The 14,821-nt window shown below is 44.9% G+C and overlaps 1 pseudogene; it reads left to right on the top strand.

Annotated features, from left to right (window-relative positions):
* The first annotated feature begins 296 nt into the window (after positions 1-296).
* LOC102973888 (60S ribosomal protein L18-like) lies at positions 297-845 on the top strand (annotated as a pseudogene).
* The last annotated feature ends 13,976 nt before the right edge of the window (positions 846-14,821 follow it).

Below are 14,821 nucleotides of genomic sequence, written 5' to 3' on the forward strand. Positions count from 1 at the left end.
CACTGCGCCACCAGGGAAGCCCAATTTTTGCCTTTTAATTGACAGGTTTAGTCCATTTACATTCAATATAGTTATTGGTTTGGTTGGATTGAAAGTACCATTTTGCCATTAGATATCTGTTTTTCCACTTTGTTATTTTAAAATTTTCTTCCCTCCTTTCCTTTTTCTTTTGGGTTCTTGAGAATTTTTAGTATTCTATTTTTATCTCATCTAGTTTTTTAAAAAAATCTACATCTCTTGTTAAATGATTGTTCTAGCTCTCTCTTTCTGGACCTGGCTAAGGAGGAGGAGCCATCATGGGAGTTGACATCCAGCACAGCAAGGACCGAAAGTTTCCACGCAAGGAGCCCAAGAGCCAGGACATCTACCTAAGGCTGTTGGTCAAGCTGTACAGGTTTCTGGCCAGACGAACAAACTTCACCTTCAATCAAGTTGTACTGAAGAGGTTGGTCATGGGTCACACCAACTGGCCACCTCTGTCCCTTTCCCGGATGATTTGGAAGATGAAGCTTCCTGGCCGGGAAGGCAAAAGAGCTGTGGTTGTGGGGACTATAACGGATGATGTGCATGTCCAGGAGGTGCCCAGACTGAAGGTGTGTGCTCTTCGAGTGAGCAGCTGCGCCCGGAGCTGCATCCTCAAGGCCGGGGGCAAGATCCTCATCTTCGACAAGTTGGCCCTGGACTCCCCCAAGGGCTCCGGCCCTTGCAAGGGCTGAAAGGTGTACAGGCATTTCGGCAAGGCCCCAGGAACTCCGCATGGCCACACCAAACCCTATATACGCTCCAAGGGCCGGAAGTTTGAGCGTGCCAGAGGCCGATGGGCTAGCCGTGGCTACAAAAAGTAACCCCAGAGCCTACCGTGTTATTAAAAAGATTTTGGAAGCTAAAAAAAAAAAAAGATTGTTCTAGGAATTGCAATATGCATTCTTAAATTATCAGAGTCTACCTTGAATTAATATTATTCCCCTTCACATACAATGTAAGAATCTTACAACAGTAGATTTTAATTTTCCCCTTTTGTTCTAATTTTGACATTTATTTTTATTTTTACATATGTTAACTCCCACAATGTAGTATCATTTTTGCTCTAAGCAGTAGTTTTTCTTTTAAAGAAATTAAGAAAAGTCTTTAACACTGACTCATATTTATTACTATTTCTGGCGTACTTTATTCCCTGATGGGATCCTAGTTTCCATCTGGTACCATTTCTCTTCAACCTAAAGAACTTCCTTTAACATTTCTTATAATGCAGATCAGCTAGTGATGAATTCTCCCAGCTTTGGCTTATTTAAAAATGTCTCTATTTCACCTTAATTTTTGAAGGATTTTTTTTCTGAATATAGGCTTTTAGGGTGATAGTTTATTATTTTTTTTCTAACACTTTAAGTTCTCCTTGCCTTCTAACTTGTGTCTAGTGGTAAATCAGTGATAAGTCATATATTTTTGTCTTCATTCTCCTATCTGTAGGCATTTTTGTGGGGGAGAGGGGGCTGTTTTTCTCTTTTTTTTTCTGAAATTTTGTCATGTGCTTTGATGGTGTTGTGTGTGTTTGTGTGTGTGTTTACACTGCTTGGGGTTTGTTGAACTTCTTGGATTTGTGGGTAGACATATTCATGATATATGAAACTTTTTCAGCATTTTCAAAAATTAATATACTTTATTTTTAGAGCAATTTTAGGTTCACAGCAAACTTGAGTAGAAAGTCCAGAGTTTCCACACATCCCTTCTTATCATACACACACAACCTCCTTCACCATCAACATTCTGCATCAGTGTGGTTTATTTATTACAGCTAATGACCAACATTAACACTCTCTGACTTAAATCACAGCAAGATCTTTTTTGACCCACCTCCTAGAGTACTGAAAATAAAAACAAAAATAAACAAACTCAAAAGCTTTTCCACAGCAAAGGAAACCATAAACAAAATGAAAAGAAGAGCCACAGAATGGGAGAAAATATTTGCAAACGAAGTGACTGACAAGGGATTAATGTCCAAAATATACAAACAGCTCATGCAGCTCAATAACAAAAAAACAAACAACCCAATCAAAAAATGGGCTAAATAGACATTTCTCCAAAGAAGACATACAGATGGTCAAAAAGCACATGAAAATATACTCAACATCACCAATTATTAGAGAAATGAAAATCAAAACTTCAATGAGGTATCATCTCACACCACTCAGAATGGCCATCATTAAAAAAATCTACAAACAGTAAATACTGGAGAGGGTATGGAGAAAAGGGAACCCTCCTACACTGTTGGTGGGAATGTAAACTGATACAGTCACTATGGAGAACAGTATGGAGGTTCCTTAAAAAACTAAAAATAGGGGCTTCCCTGGTGGCGCAGTGGTTGCACGTCCGCCTGCTGATGCAGCGGAACCGGGTTCGCGCCCTGATCTGGGAGGATCCCACATGCCGCGGAGCGGCTGGGCCCGTGAGCCATGGCCGCTGAGCCTGCGCATCCGGAGCCTGTGCTCCGCAACGGGAGAGGCCACAACAGAGGGAGACCCGCATACCACAAAAACAAAAACAAAAACAAAAAAAAAAACTAAAAATAAAGCTACCAGATGATCTAGCAATCCCATTCCTGGGCATATACCTGGAGAAAACCATAATTCGAAAAGATACCTGCACCCCGATATTCATTACAACACTATTTACAATAGCTGGGGCATGAAAGCAACCGAAATGTCCATTGACAGAGGAATAGATAGAGAAGGTGTGGCACATATATACAATGGAATATTACTCAGCCATAAAAAAGAACAAAATAATGCTATTTGCAGCAACATGGATGGACCTAGAGATTGTCATACTGAGTGAAGTAAGTCAGACAGAGAAGGACAAATATCGCTTGATATTGCTTATATGTGGAATCTAAAAAAATGGTACAAATGAACTTATTTACCAAACAGAAATAGACTTACAGATGTAGAAAACAATCTTATGGTTACCGAGGGGAAAGGCGGGCGGGCTAAACTGGGAGATTGGGATGGACATATACACACAACTATATATTAAATAGATAACTAAAAAGGACCTACTGTATAGCACAGGGAACTCTACTCAGTTCTCTGTAATGATCTATATGGGAAAAGAATCTAAAAAGAGTGGATATATGTATATGTATAACGGATTCACTTTGCTGTAGAGCAGAAAGCAGCACAACATTGTAAATCAATGATACTCCAATAAAATTTTTTTAAAAACGATCAACATTGGCACATCTTTATCAACCAAAGTCCATAGTTTACATTTCAGTTAATTCTTTGGTGTTATATATTCTAAGGGTTTTGACAAATGTATGACATGTATTCACCATTACAGTATTATACAGAGCATTCTCACTGCCCTAAAAATCCTCTGTGCTCCACCTATTTATGCCTCCCTCCCCCGAATTCCTGGAAACCACTAACCTTTTTACTGTCTCCATAGTTTTGCCTTTTCCAAAATGTCATATAGTTGAAATAATACAATATGTAAGCCTTGCAGAGTGGCTTCTTTCACTTAGTAATGTTTTTAAGTTTCTTACATGTCTTTTCACTGCTTGATAACTTGTTTTTTTAATCACTAAATAATATTTTATTGTTTGGGTGTATTGCAGTATGTTTATTCATTCACTTATTGAAGGACATCTTGTTTCCTCTTCTTTAATTAATTAATTTACTTTTGGCTGCGTTGGGTCTTCGTTGCTGCACGCGGGCTTTCTTTAGTTGCGGTGAATGGGGGCTACTCTTTGTTGCAGTTCGTGGGCTTCTCGTTGCGGTGGCTTCTCTTGTTGTGGAGCACGGGCTCTAGGCGTGCGGCCTTCGGTAGTTGTGGCTTGCGGGCTCTAGAGCGCAGGCTCAGTAGTTGTGGCACACGGGCTCTGTTGCTCCGTGGCATGTGGGAGCTTCCCGGACTAGGGGTCGAACCCGTGTCCCCTGCACTGGCAAGCAGATTCTTAACCACTGTCCCACCAGGGAAGTCCTGCTTTCTAATTTTGGCAATTACGAATAAAGTCGCTATAAACTTTCATGTACAGGTTTTGGGGTAAGTGTCAGTTTTCAACTCATTTGAGTAAATACCAAGAAATGTGATTGCTGGGTCATATGATAAGGCTATATTTAGCTTTGTAAGTGACCGCCAAACTGTCTTCTAAAGTAGCGGTACCATTTTGCATTCCCACCAACAATGAATAAGATTTCACGTTGCTCCACAAACTCACCAGTATTTGGTATTGTCAGTGTTCTGGATTTGGCCATTCTCATAGGTGTATAGTGATATCTTACTGTTGTTTTATAGAGATATCTCACTGTATATCATCTTTGGTGACAATTCTGTTCAGATATTTTTCCTATTTTAAATTGGGTTGTTTGTTTTCTTATTGTTGAGTTTTAAGAGTTTTGGGTATATTTTATCAGATACATCTTTTGTAATATTTTCTCACGGTTTGTGGCTTGTCTTCTCATTCTCTTGACAGTAATTATTAAAAAAAAATTTTTCAACCCCAGTCTCTCTCTTTTCTTTCTTAGGCTTCAATTCCATTTATGTTACACTGCTTTGTGTTGTTCCACAGGTCATTTTCCCATTCTTTTTTTTTTCTGTGTACTTCAGCTTTCATGGTTCAAGTGCTGTGTTTTCAAATTCACTGATCTTTTAAAAATTTTTTTCCAATCTATTGTTTAAATCATCAAGTTAATTTTTAATTCCAGACAGTGCATTTTTCAGTTCTGTTATTTTTATTTGGTTCCTTCTGTAGTTTCCATTGTTCTACTGAGATTTCCCATTTGTTTATTCACTACATAGTACTCTCCTTTAAATCCTTAAACATATTTATAATGGCAATTTTAAATTCCTTTACTGCTAATTCCAACACCTGTGTCACCTTTAGGTCCGTTTCTACTGATAAATTTTCTCCTGGTTATGGGTTACATTTTCCTGCATAACAAAAAGGGTATACTTGACATGGTGGATGCTGTATTGTTGAAGTCTAGATTTTTGTTGTCTTCCTTTAAAGAATGTTGTGTTTTTTTTCTGAGAGGCATAGCTAATGTACTGGTACATCAGCTTGGGTCTGCCATTTCTTGGTTTTAGGCATTGATAGGGTGAGTGTAGACTAGTCCTTAATGTCTGGTCTCCCTTGAGTCTCTGCTGAATGCCCGGGCTGTTCGGGAAGATCTTTCCACTCTGGATGGTCAGATTCCACAATCTTCCAGCACCGTGTGACCTCCAAAACCTCTGTTTGGCTCACACTATGCCAGGAGCTGTTCTCTGTCAGGCAGCACAAATTCTCATTCTGTACATATCCAGCTTTGTACCCAGTCAAAGACTCAATAAAACCCCTATGCAGATCCTGGTTCTCCTGTTCTGTGCCTCTTCCAACTCTCCTATAACCTGCCCACCAATTCCAGCTGCCCTGGCTGCCTCAAATGTCAGTCTCTTGTTTCTTCCCCCAGCAGGACTTCTGCTCTCTCTCTGGGCGCCACTGTCTGTGCTGAGGTCTGGAAAGTGCCCAGTGGCAGAAAGCTGGGATAAATGTCAAGCTCCTGTGTTTTCCTTTCTCAAGATTCACAACCAGTTAAGAGTTAGAGTGTTGCAGACATAAAAGCCAGAGAGAACCATGAAATCTTATTGCAACTCCATTTCCCTTATCCCTCCTCCATGCATGGCTCTTGTGGGGCCATTTTCCTGCAGGTGGGGATGAGGGAGAGGAGCAGGGGGCCAATGGGGGAAAGGGAGCCTGGAGAAGGCAGTTTGGGTATCGCCTGCTATATTTTGTTTACAGCTTCCCAGTGGGGCCCCAAAGAAGGAGGCAGCTGTGTGTTACTGAGCTTGTAGGAGAGGCAGGGAATGAGGGGGGTGCTGGGGAGTGCAATTAGCCAATGGTTTGAGACTGATGAAGTGGATAATGAGAGGTGCTAGGACAGATTTCTGTGCTAAAAAAGGAGACTGGGGGAGAAGCTGTCGCACATTAACCTGCTCAGGCCTGATCTGTCAGGAACTGACTCCCTGCCAAGAGGACAAGGACCAGAGGATTTGAAGGCTGGGCCAACACCTCCTTCCCAGGCAGCCTTCTTGGGGATTTTTATCCTCCTCCTCCTCATCATTAACATCTATTGAGATCATATGGGCCATGTCTTATGTCAAGTAACTCTCATGATTTACCTCATTCAATGTCACAAACAACTTTATGAAGTCGACTTTGTTATAACCCATTATACAGATGAGCAAACTGAGATGCAAAGAGGTGAAGGACCTTTCCTAAGTCACATTGTTAGTAAGTAGTGAAGCTGAGTTTCTCCCGTGGTCTGACACCAGAGCCTGATGGACGCAGTCTTGGTCTTGACTTCAAGGTCAAGGTATGAGTGCAGGTATGTTTGACTTCAGTCAGGTATGCAGGTATACCTGCAGGTATGTTTGACTCCAGTGCAGTCATGTTTGACTTCAGTGATTGTCCTCAGAAGGGAAGGGACACATCTTCCTAGCACCTGCTGTGTGTGAGGCTCTGGCTACACTCTGCGCCAAGCATGTTACATTTCTTCTGTTTTGTTTTTCAATTATTTCTAATAACACCCAGTGAAGAAGATACTGCTTTCACCTTAATTTTACAGAGGAGGAAACTGAGTATGTATTAGAAAAATGAAATAGCTTGTCGAAAAAAACAAATCTAGCAAGTTATAGAACAATGTTAAGATGTGTTAAACTTCTAACCAACAATTATATAACGAACCCTTACTATGTGCCAGGCTTTATCTAGGTATTAGAGATACAGTAATGAATAGAAGAGCCAAAATCCTGCCCTCCTGGAGCTTATGTTCTACTGGGGGCAGAGAGGGAGCACTGGTAGACACAGTAAACAAATAAACCAGGTGGAGGTAAATGATATAGAGAAAACGAAGGCAGGGAAGGTGGGAAGGGAGGGTGTGGTGTGGAGGATGTAATTTTGTATAAAACATCAGGAAGGATGCACTGAGAATATGACTTTTATGCAAAAACCTGGAGGAGCTGAGGAATCCAGCCCTTGGATATGTCATGGAAGAATATTCTAGGCTAAGGGAACAGCAAGTGCAAAGGGGCGCTGAGTCGCCCAACTCCACGGACAGCTTTCACAAAAGCCACCATGTGAAGAATATCTTCTGGGGTTGTGTAGCGAGGGGGCTGGTGTGGGGGACAGGGGAGGTGTGGCTGGAGCAGAGTAATGGAAGGGAGAGTAGGGACCATGAGTCAGAGGGGTAACTGCAGCTGAGTGTGTGGGGCCTTTTTGCCCATCATATGGGCACAAAGTCTTCTCTGATGGGAACAGAGAAGGGGTTGAGAGATGATCCCCAGAAGGTCATGGTCAGCCACTCTGATAACCTCCAATTTGCCCCCGAGTTTAGCCTTCCCCTTGGGTCCTGCCACACTCCCATGCCTCCTGCCCCCTGGTTGAGTGATCTCACTTTAAAGGCCTGAGTATCCCACCAGCTCTCTCCCTTAGCCCAGGTGAGAGCCAGACATGGTGAAAAAAACTCACTCAGTACATGTGAGAGAAGAGGGAACCTTGACCGTGGGCAGACGCCTGCCTCTGGGGCTGGGAGGGGGGCAGAGGAGCACCCACCTCAGAGTGGTTGTAAGGTTTGAGTGGGGCGATGCCCACCCGGGGCACTGGTGGGAGGCCATTCTCTCACCTTACACCAGGGCTAGCTCTGTGATACATAAGATCGCTTCCTTTATCCCCCAGGAGTTCCCACTGCCGGGAGCTCCTCCTCCTTCCTCTCCACGCGTCAAAGTCCTATGTGCCAAATGTGAGGTCCTCTAAGAAACCTCCCCAGCCCTCACTGATTACCATCTCCAGATTCCAGGCGACACCTTCACTGGAGAGGCAAGGACAAGGGTTTTGGCTTCAGACAGGCCTGAGTTCCCAGCTTGCCTCTGCCTCTGGGTGATGTTAGAAAAGTCACCAGACCACTTAAGCCTCAGTTTCCTCATCCATAGACTAGAATCTTGTCATGGAGGCATTTTGAGAATAAATGAGTTGATGTAAGGAAAGCACTTGGCACGGTGGGCTCAAGTCAACGTTTCTATGAGCACTTCAGTACGGATCCCACTACTCGGCTCTCAAATCTACCACCCAGAGTTTACCTAGGACAGAGGTTGGCAAACATTTTCTGTTAAAAGGCTAGGCAGTAAATAATTCAGGCTTTTCACACCATTCGGTCTCTGTTGTAGCTACTCAGCTCTGCCACTGCAGCACAAAATCAGCCGTAAACAAAATATAAATGAATGGGTGTGGCCATGTTCTGATACAACTTTGTTTAATAAACAGGTGAGGGTCTGGATTTGGCCCGTGAGCCATAATTTGCTAGCCCTTGATCTACATCAATCCCTTCACTTAACAAAAAGAGGAGAAAGGATCCCAGAGTCAATAAGTCACCCATCCCGGGGTAGCTGAGCCACCCAAGCATGGAGGGAGGCCGGAAGCCTGATTCTCCATATTCCTTCCTGAATTGTTTTCTTACTGTTCCATGTGGGTTACCTTTCTCTCCCCCATTGGTTTGTCAGTTGCACACAGGCTAGTTACTCATTAAATAGTCATTTGATTCGTTTCATATAACAATACATGTTTGACACCCTCTTGGAAGCTTCTGGATATGTCCTTTGAAGAGAGCTGTGGAATCAGAGGTGAGGAGTCACGGGCTGGTTCAAAGTCCCTCGGTGGGGGTCAAGAGTTCCCAGTTCCCAGCCCTGGAGGACGCTGTCAGCATGATAAGGACAGCCTTACTTCACCAGTGAAGCAAGGCTCTGTGGCTGTAAAATTCTTCCTTTGGTTTCTCCAAGAAAACAATCCTCTAAAAAGAATCTCGTCTATTAATGTGATTATTAATCTGGAAAAAACCCCACTTCTCAATAAAATGAATCTATGACAAGACAGATGTAATAAACCTGTTTAGGATTTATGATATGCCAAGGCAGCATTTTGCAAAAGATAATGTTCCCCTGTAATGTTGATTTGCCGGATGAGAACCATGTAATTTATTCTGTCAATGTACATAAGAAATGTTATCTGTGTGGGGAATGACTGATGGCCTCATGAAAGCTGGCAGGGAAACAAATAAAACAATTTGGGTCTTAAACATATAATCACCTAATGATCTTGTCCCAGCGTTTGTGACGGGGAGAGCAGGCTTGGGAGCTGCGGCTGCCATGAATTTGCCGTCTGGACTCGGGACCATTTACCCTTGAGCTTGGCACCAGAGGGCAGCACGGAGCCCTGAGAAGCTCTCTTGGCTGTCCAGCGTCCTCCCTCTGGGCCTTTACCCAGGCTGTTCTCTCTTCCCGGCTATTGGTCCATCTATCCTTCAAGGCCTGGCTCAAAGGGTCTCTCCTCCGTGGTGAGCTTCTGTGCCTGGAGCTCTGCTAACACATACCTTGGCAACAACAGGGATTTTCCCTTCATAGGACTCTTGTAGTCACCCTTTGGGCCTCTTTTAGGCCACTCAGCATTTGCTCCCTTGAAGTTTAGTGATTGATGTCATCTCTTTGAGACTACAGCCCATCTTGGTTCAGCATCCTCATTGGCAGGGTCATTTCGTGAGTGCCCGTGAGTGTTTGCTGAGCGAATTAATATTCAGAGTTAGAGCTACCATTTACCAAAGAGTTCAAATGTGTCAGGCACTGTGCTAGGGGCTTTACTACTTGGTTACATAATGGAACCACTCTAGGAGGTAGGCACCATCATTGTTCCTTTTGTACGTAGTGGGAACTGGGGCTCAGAGGCCATCTGACTTGTTCAAGGTCATATATATCTAGCAAGCAGAGGATCTGGGTTCCAAACCCAGACTGCAGAGTCTACTGTGATTGTATATGAACTTACTCTATATACCCTCTCTGTGCTGATCGCCCCCTTCTTGAGACTCTTTCCTCCCTTGGTTTCCATATACTATACTCATCTGGTTTTCCTCTCAGTATTCTGACAACTCCATAGGGGATACCTTCTTTGCAGTGCCCTGGAGCACTGGTTGAAAAGTCCATAGGGGGGGCCAGCAAAGGGTATGGAAAAGGCATAAATGGGGTGTGTCTGAGCCAAGGCCACATGAAGACCTAGGCCATGAGGACATGAGGCTGGCTCTGGCCTGGACAACATGGAGTTTTGAGGAGAGGCCAGAGGGTACGACTGGGGAGGCAAGGCCTTTCACTAGATCAAGGCCAGCTGGGAAGTAGCTGGGCATCAAAGGGAAGTCCTGGGGAGGATGTGATGCCAGATGTAGGGCAGGGAAGCCTACACCCCAGGCCTAAGGTCTTGTAGCAGAGCTTAGATCTGGTGCAGCCTGGGGCTTTGACAGGCAGGCTTAATGCTGCCAAGGCTGGGCCATTAGGCCGTGAGTCTGGGGAATGTGACTGCACCATTTTGGAGCCTGGTGAGAAACAGAATTCATCCTGGATGATTCGAATGTAGAAATTCTTATGAACATACTACTTACAGAGGTATGGGCAGAGTTAAAGGAATCAACAAGGGGCCACCCAGAGAGGAACAGCAGCAGAGAGCTCACACCACTTAGGGTCAAAGAGACAAAGGGAGGAAAGAACGTTACTGGGGCCCAGTGAGAGCTGGAGCTGGTGGGGATGGTGAGAGTGGTTAATCACAGAGGGATGTAGCTACTTCCAGAAGCATGGCACCAAAGCAGGAAGGAGTGGAGAAGAAATGATCCGATCTCTCTCTCTCCTCCTACCTTGCAGTGACTCCCATTGGTTGAACCCAGTATCAGGGTCAGATTCCTGGGTCAGCGAGCAGGTTAGAAAAGGAAATAGAGTTGATCTGGGGGACTGGCCAGCACAGTGACTCACTGTTGAGTCTCCCCAGCTGGGTGCTGAGGATGTATCTGGAACCTCAGTGCAGAACTGACTCATGTACTGGTTGGTTTACCATGAGAAGGGGCAGCTTTGGGATCTGGGAAGGCAGAGACAGGAGGAAGATGGGCAGCCCCCCGTGGAGAATGAGACCTCCCTACTTGGCTCTTCTGTCTTTGTCTTGCTTGAACTTCAAGGAAGGATTGAACATGGAGTATAGGCTGTGATGAAGCTGAGACCGTGACTCCAGACTTAGTTTTCCCAAGGATAGAATGCGGGCATTGGATCAAAGCAGCAACTCTCAGATGGTTTTCCAAGGAGCTCCAGAGCTTAGTGGAGATGTCCCAGGAGTTGGTGGGTATGTGAAGGGGGAGGCCAAGGGAGTGGGCTAAAGGAATCCTAACGAATGTTAATCCTGCCAGCTGGCTAAAGCAGAAAATCTTCCTTGCATATGACTTCAGGAGAGCCACTCAGATGAGCTGGACTTGGAGCATTTCAGCCTGGATCTGGCTAATGCCAGGGAAGGAGGTGTGGTAATTATAAAAGCTTTTGGCAAGCCTAGAATGTGGTCCATGATGTAAGAGGCAAGATTTGGGAGTCAGTTAAGGCAAATCCCAGGCATGACCTAGAACTGCGGTCCCCAACCTTTTTGGCAAGAGGGACCGGTTTTGTGGAAGAAAATTTTTCCACGGATGGGGGATGGGGGGGATGGTTTGGGGATGATTCAAGTGCATTACATTTACTGGGCACTTTATTTCTATTATTATTACATTGTAATATAGAATGAAATAATTATACAACTCACCATAATGCTGGCAGGAGGTGGAGCTCAGGTGGTAAAGCAAGTGATGGGGAGCGGCTGTAAATACAGATGAAGCTTCACTCGCTCACCCGCAGCTCACATCCTGCTGTGCAGCCCGGTTCCAACCAGGCCACAGACCAGTATCCGTCCATGGCTCGGGGTCTGGGGACCCCTGACCTAGAAGATGCTATGGACCAAGCTGGGGAGCCGGGGGTCGGGGGGAGAGAGAGGAAATCCAAGTATCATTCAATGGAGAGAGAATATAAAAACATATCCAACAAAGTGTATTACTTTAAGAATCTCATGGATGAACCCTAAGTTTTCTTGTCAGATGTGATTGTTTCTTCAGGCACAGATATAAATGTCTCCAAGGTGGGTGGAGACGACAAGTTCTAACCAAATTCTTTGATGCATAGAGGTGCTGACCCTGAGGGAGACCACCTGCTAGCCAGCTCAGACCTTCCCAGACCTCCTTAGCACTCTCCCTCGTCCTGAATAAGGCCCTGTTCGGATCTTCCCCAATGGCTGGAATCTCCTGCTCTCTGCTGGCTTGTATTTGAGTCCTGAACAGTCTAGCTCAGCAACTGTGGCTTTTGCCAGCCCGGCTCTGGCTTCCACTTCTTGGGTCTTCTCTTTTTCCTTACTTTGTAAGTGTCACCATGTTGGTATCCCCCAGGGCTGACACCTTCCCTGGGGTTCTGCCCTAAGCAACACTCGCCCAGTTTAAAAGATCTCACCTCTGACTCCAGGTCTCAGACCTTCCCCCCCCGCTCCCACACGAGTCTTCTTACCCGTCTTGCCAGGACCCATGTAGTTCTAAGCACAAGCCCTCAGTCACAACCACAGAGGGATCTGCTTTTTGCTGCAATGTGCATGGAAAGAAAACATTGAAGAAGCGTTAACCAACACCCCTGCATGTACAAGGTAGTTTAATTTGTTTGAATGTGGCTTACCATGATAACAGTGCGTAACATTTCTGGAGCAATTACAATGTGCCAGATACTGTGCTAGGTTCTTCACACACACTATTTTAGCCCTCTGAGATTGTGCTTTTATTATCCTCGATTACAGAAATGAAGAAACGGAGGCTCAGAGAGGAAACGCCTTGCCCAAGGTCACACAACTAAGAAGTGATGGAACCTGGGTCTTCTTACTGGAGTCTATGTGCTGAACAACTCTGCTAGCCATTGTTTGGGTTTGGGGAGAGAAATGAACAGTGCCTCCAAACCTCTGAGAGGGCTCTTTTCAGCCACAAATTGAGCAAAGGATACACAACTGTGACAAGCAATGCGGAAAGGCTGATCAATAAAGCACCATCTCCAAGAAGCAGAGCAATTAGGTGAAGAAATGGAATAGCTTTCCAGTCTCTAAAATAATGGGCTCATATTAATTTAAAAATATTTTCACTTCATTGTCTATGATAAGAAATCCAACTTTGATTCCTTCTGCTTGGATCACTCCTTCTTGTCCCCTTGCATGACTGGCCTTTTCTCATCCTTCAGGTCTCAGCTTGACTGTCACCTCCTCAAAGGAGCCTTCCACAATCCTCCAAACATAAAGCAGGTCATCCTCAAGGTTCTGTGCTGGCCCTTTGCTCTATCATAGCAGTTCTTTGCATGACAACATTTATAATTGCATGTGTGTGTGTGTGTGAGATTGTTCTGTCTCCCCTACTAGACTCTAAGTTTGGTGAGGCTAGGGACCACACTTGATGCATTTACCCTGTAGACCCCGCACCCAGCACCATGTCATTCAAGCAGCAGGTGCCTAGCTAGCATTTGTCAAAAAGACAGATGAATAAGTGTGGTGTATTCTTATTTACCAGAGTTCAGAAATCGATTTTTGAGTTCTCTGATCTTATTTAATAACAAATGACTTAAGAACAATTTGATATATATTGCAATATGTACACTGGGAAATCATATAAATGTGGTTATTACTTTCTGGCTGTCAGTGATATCTTTGTATTCTTGGGAGGGGGAGAAACAGAATAAGAGAAAGAACAATGCACGGGGAGTTGGGAGATCCGGGTATGAGCCTTGGTTTTGCTGCTTACTAGCTGTGTGACCTTGGGCACGACATTTTCCCTCTCTGGTCCTGAGTTTCCTCAGCTGTACAATGAGCTTGGACTGGCAACTCTCTAAGAATTCTTTCAGCTGTAAATGTTTAAACTCTGAGAATTACATAGATTGAACTTGTATATGGCTGAAATTATTGGATTTGGGACATCAAAGCATGTTTTGGGCTACACTAGAGCTGAAATGACATTTTGTTGGGGTACAGTCTCAACCTAAAGTCTGGATGACTTCTCTTGTTTCCTTCAGTGTGGCAGGAGTCACCCAGTCCTCTCTGTGCAGTGCTGGGAGCCATGGTAGAGGACAGAGCTACTCCCCTTCCTTCCCGATGGGGCTTGTCATCTGTCTGCCTCATCCTCAGAAACCCTGCAAAGCCTGGTAAGAAAGAAGCTGCAAAAAAGGAATAATAATTTCCCCTTTTTTATCCTCCACTGCCATCTCCTCATCCTCAGACCACAGAGCATCCAATTGCTACTCAGTGACTGGGCTGGAATGAGAGTCGGAGAGGATATGGCTGAGCTTCCAGGCTCTGTGGCTGAGGATCCCGGGGGGTCGTGGAGTCTGCCTGGGCCAGTGCTGCAATGCCTATTAATTGGTATTTAAGTGGGTTCATCAGTGTGGAGTAGAACCTACTGCTGCTGAGCTCAGCCCGGGCCCAGAGAGCTGGGAGCTGGGTGAATAAGACCTTACTTAGCAGAAAATTCCCCTCCGTTGGAGCATGTTTCAGAGGACTTTGATTTGAATGAGGATTGATGTCAATCCTGCAAGGCAAAGGCACCTGAAGCTTCTGCTGCAGCCACTGCTATAAAACGAGCCATTTGTGGTGACCGAGGGATGCATGCAGAACACTACAGCACCCCACATCTCTCCACCCCACCCTGGCCGTGCAGCCACAAGGCTTGTCCGTCCCAGGTGGGTAGAATGGACAGTCCTGGGAGGACCAGCCAGTGAGAACCTTGGTGCATTGGAGATTCCTGGGCATGTTTTCAGCTTAGGAGCCAATAGACCAGGGTTCAAATTTAGAGCTGCCAGTTCTTTTTTTTTTTTTTTTTTTTTTTGCGGTATGCGGGCCTCTCACTGTTGTGGCCTCTCCCGTTGCGGAGCACAGGCTCCGGACGCGCAGGCT

Source organism: Physeter macrocephalus, chromosome 3 (assembly GCF_002837175.3).
Source record: "Physeter macrocephalus isolate SW-GA chromosome 3, ASM283717v5, whole genome shotgun sequence".
NCBI classification, from domain to species: Eukaryota; Metazoa; Chordata; class Mammalia; order Artiodactyla; family Physeteridae; genus Physeter; species Physeter macrocephalus.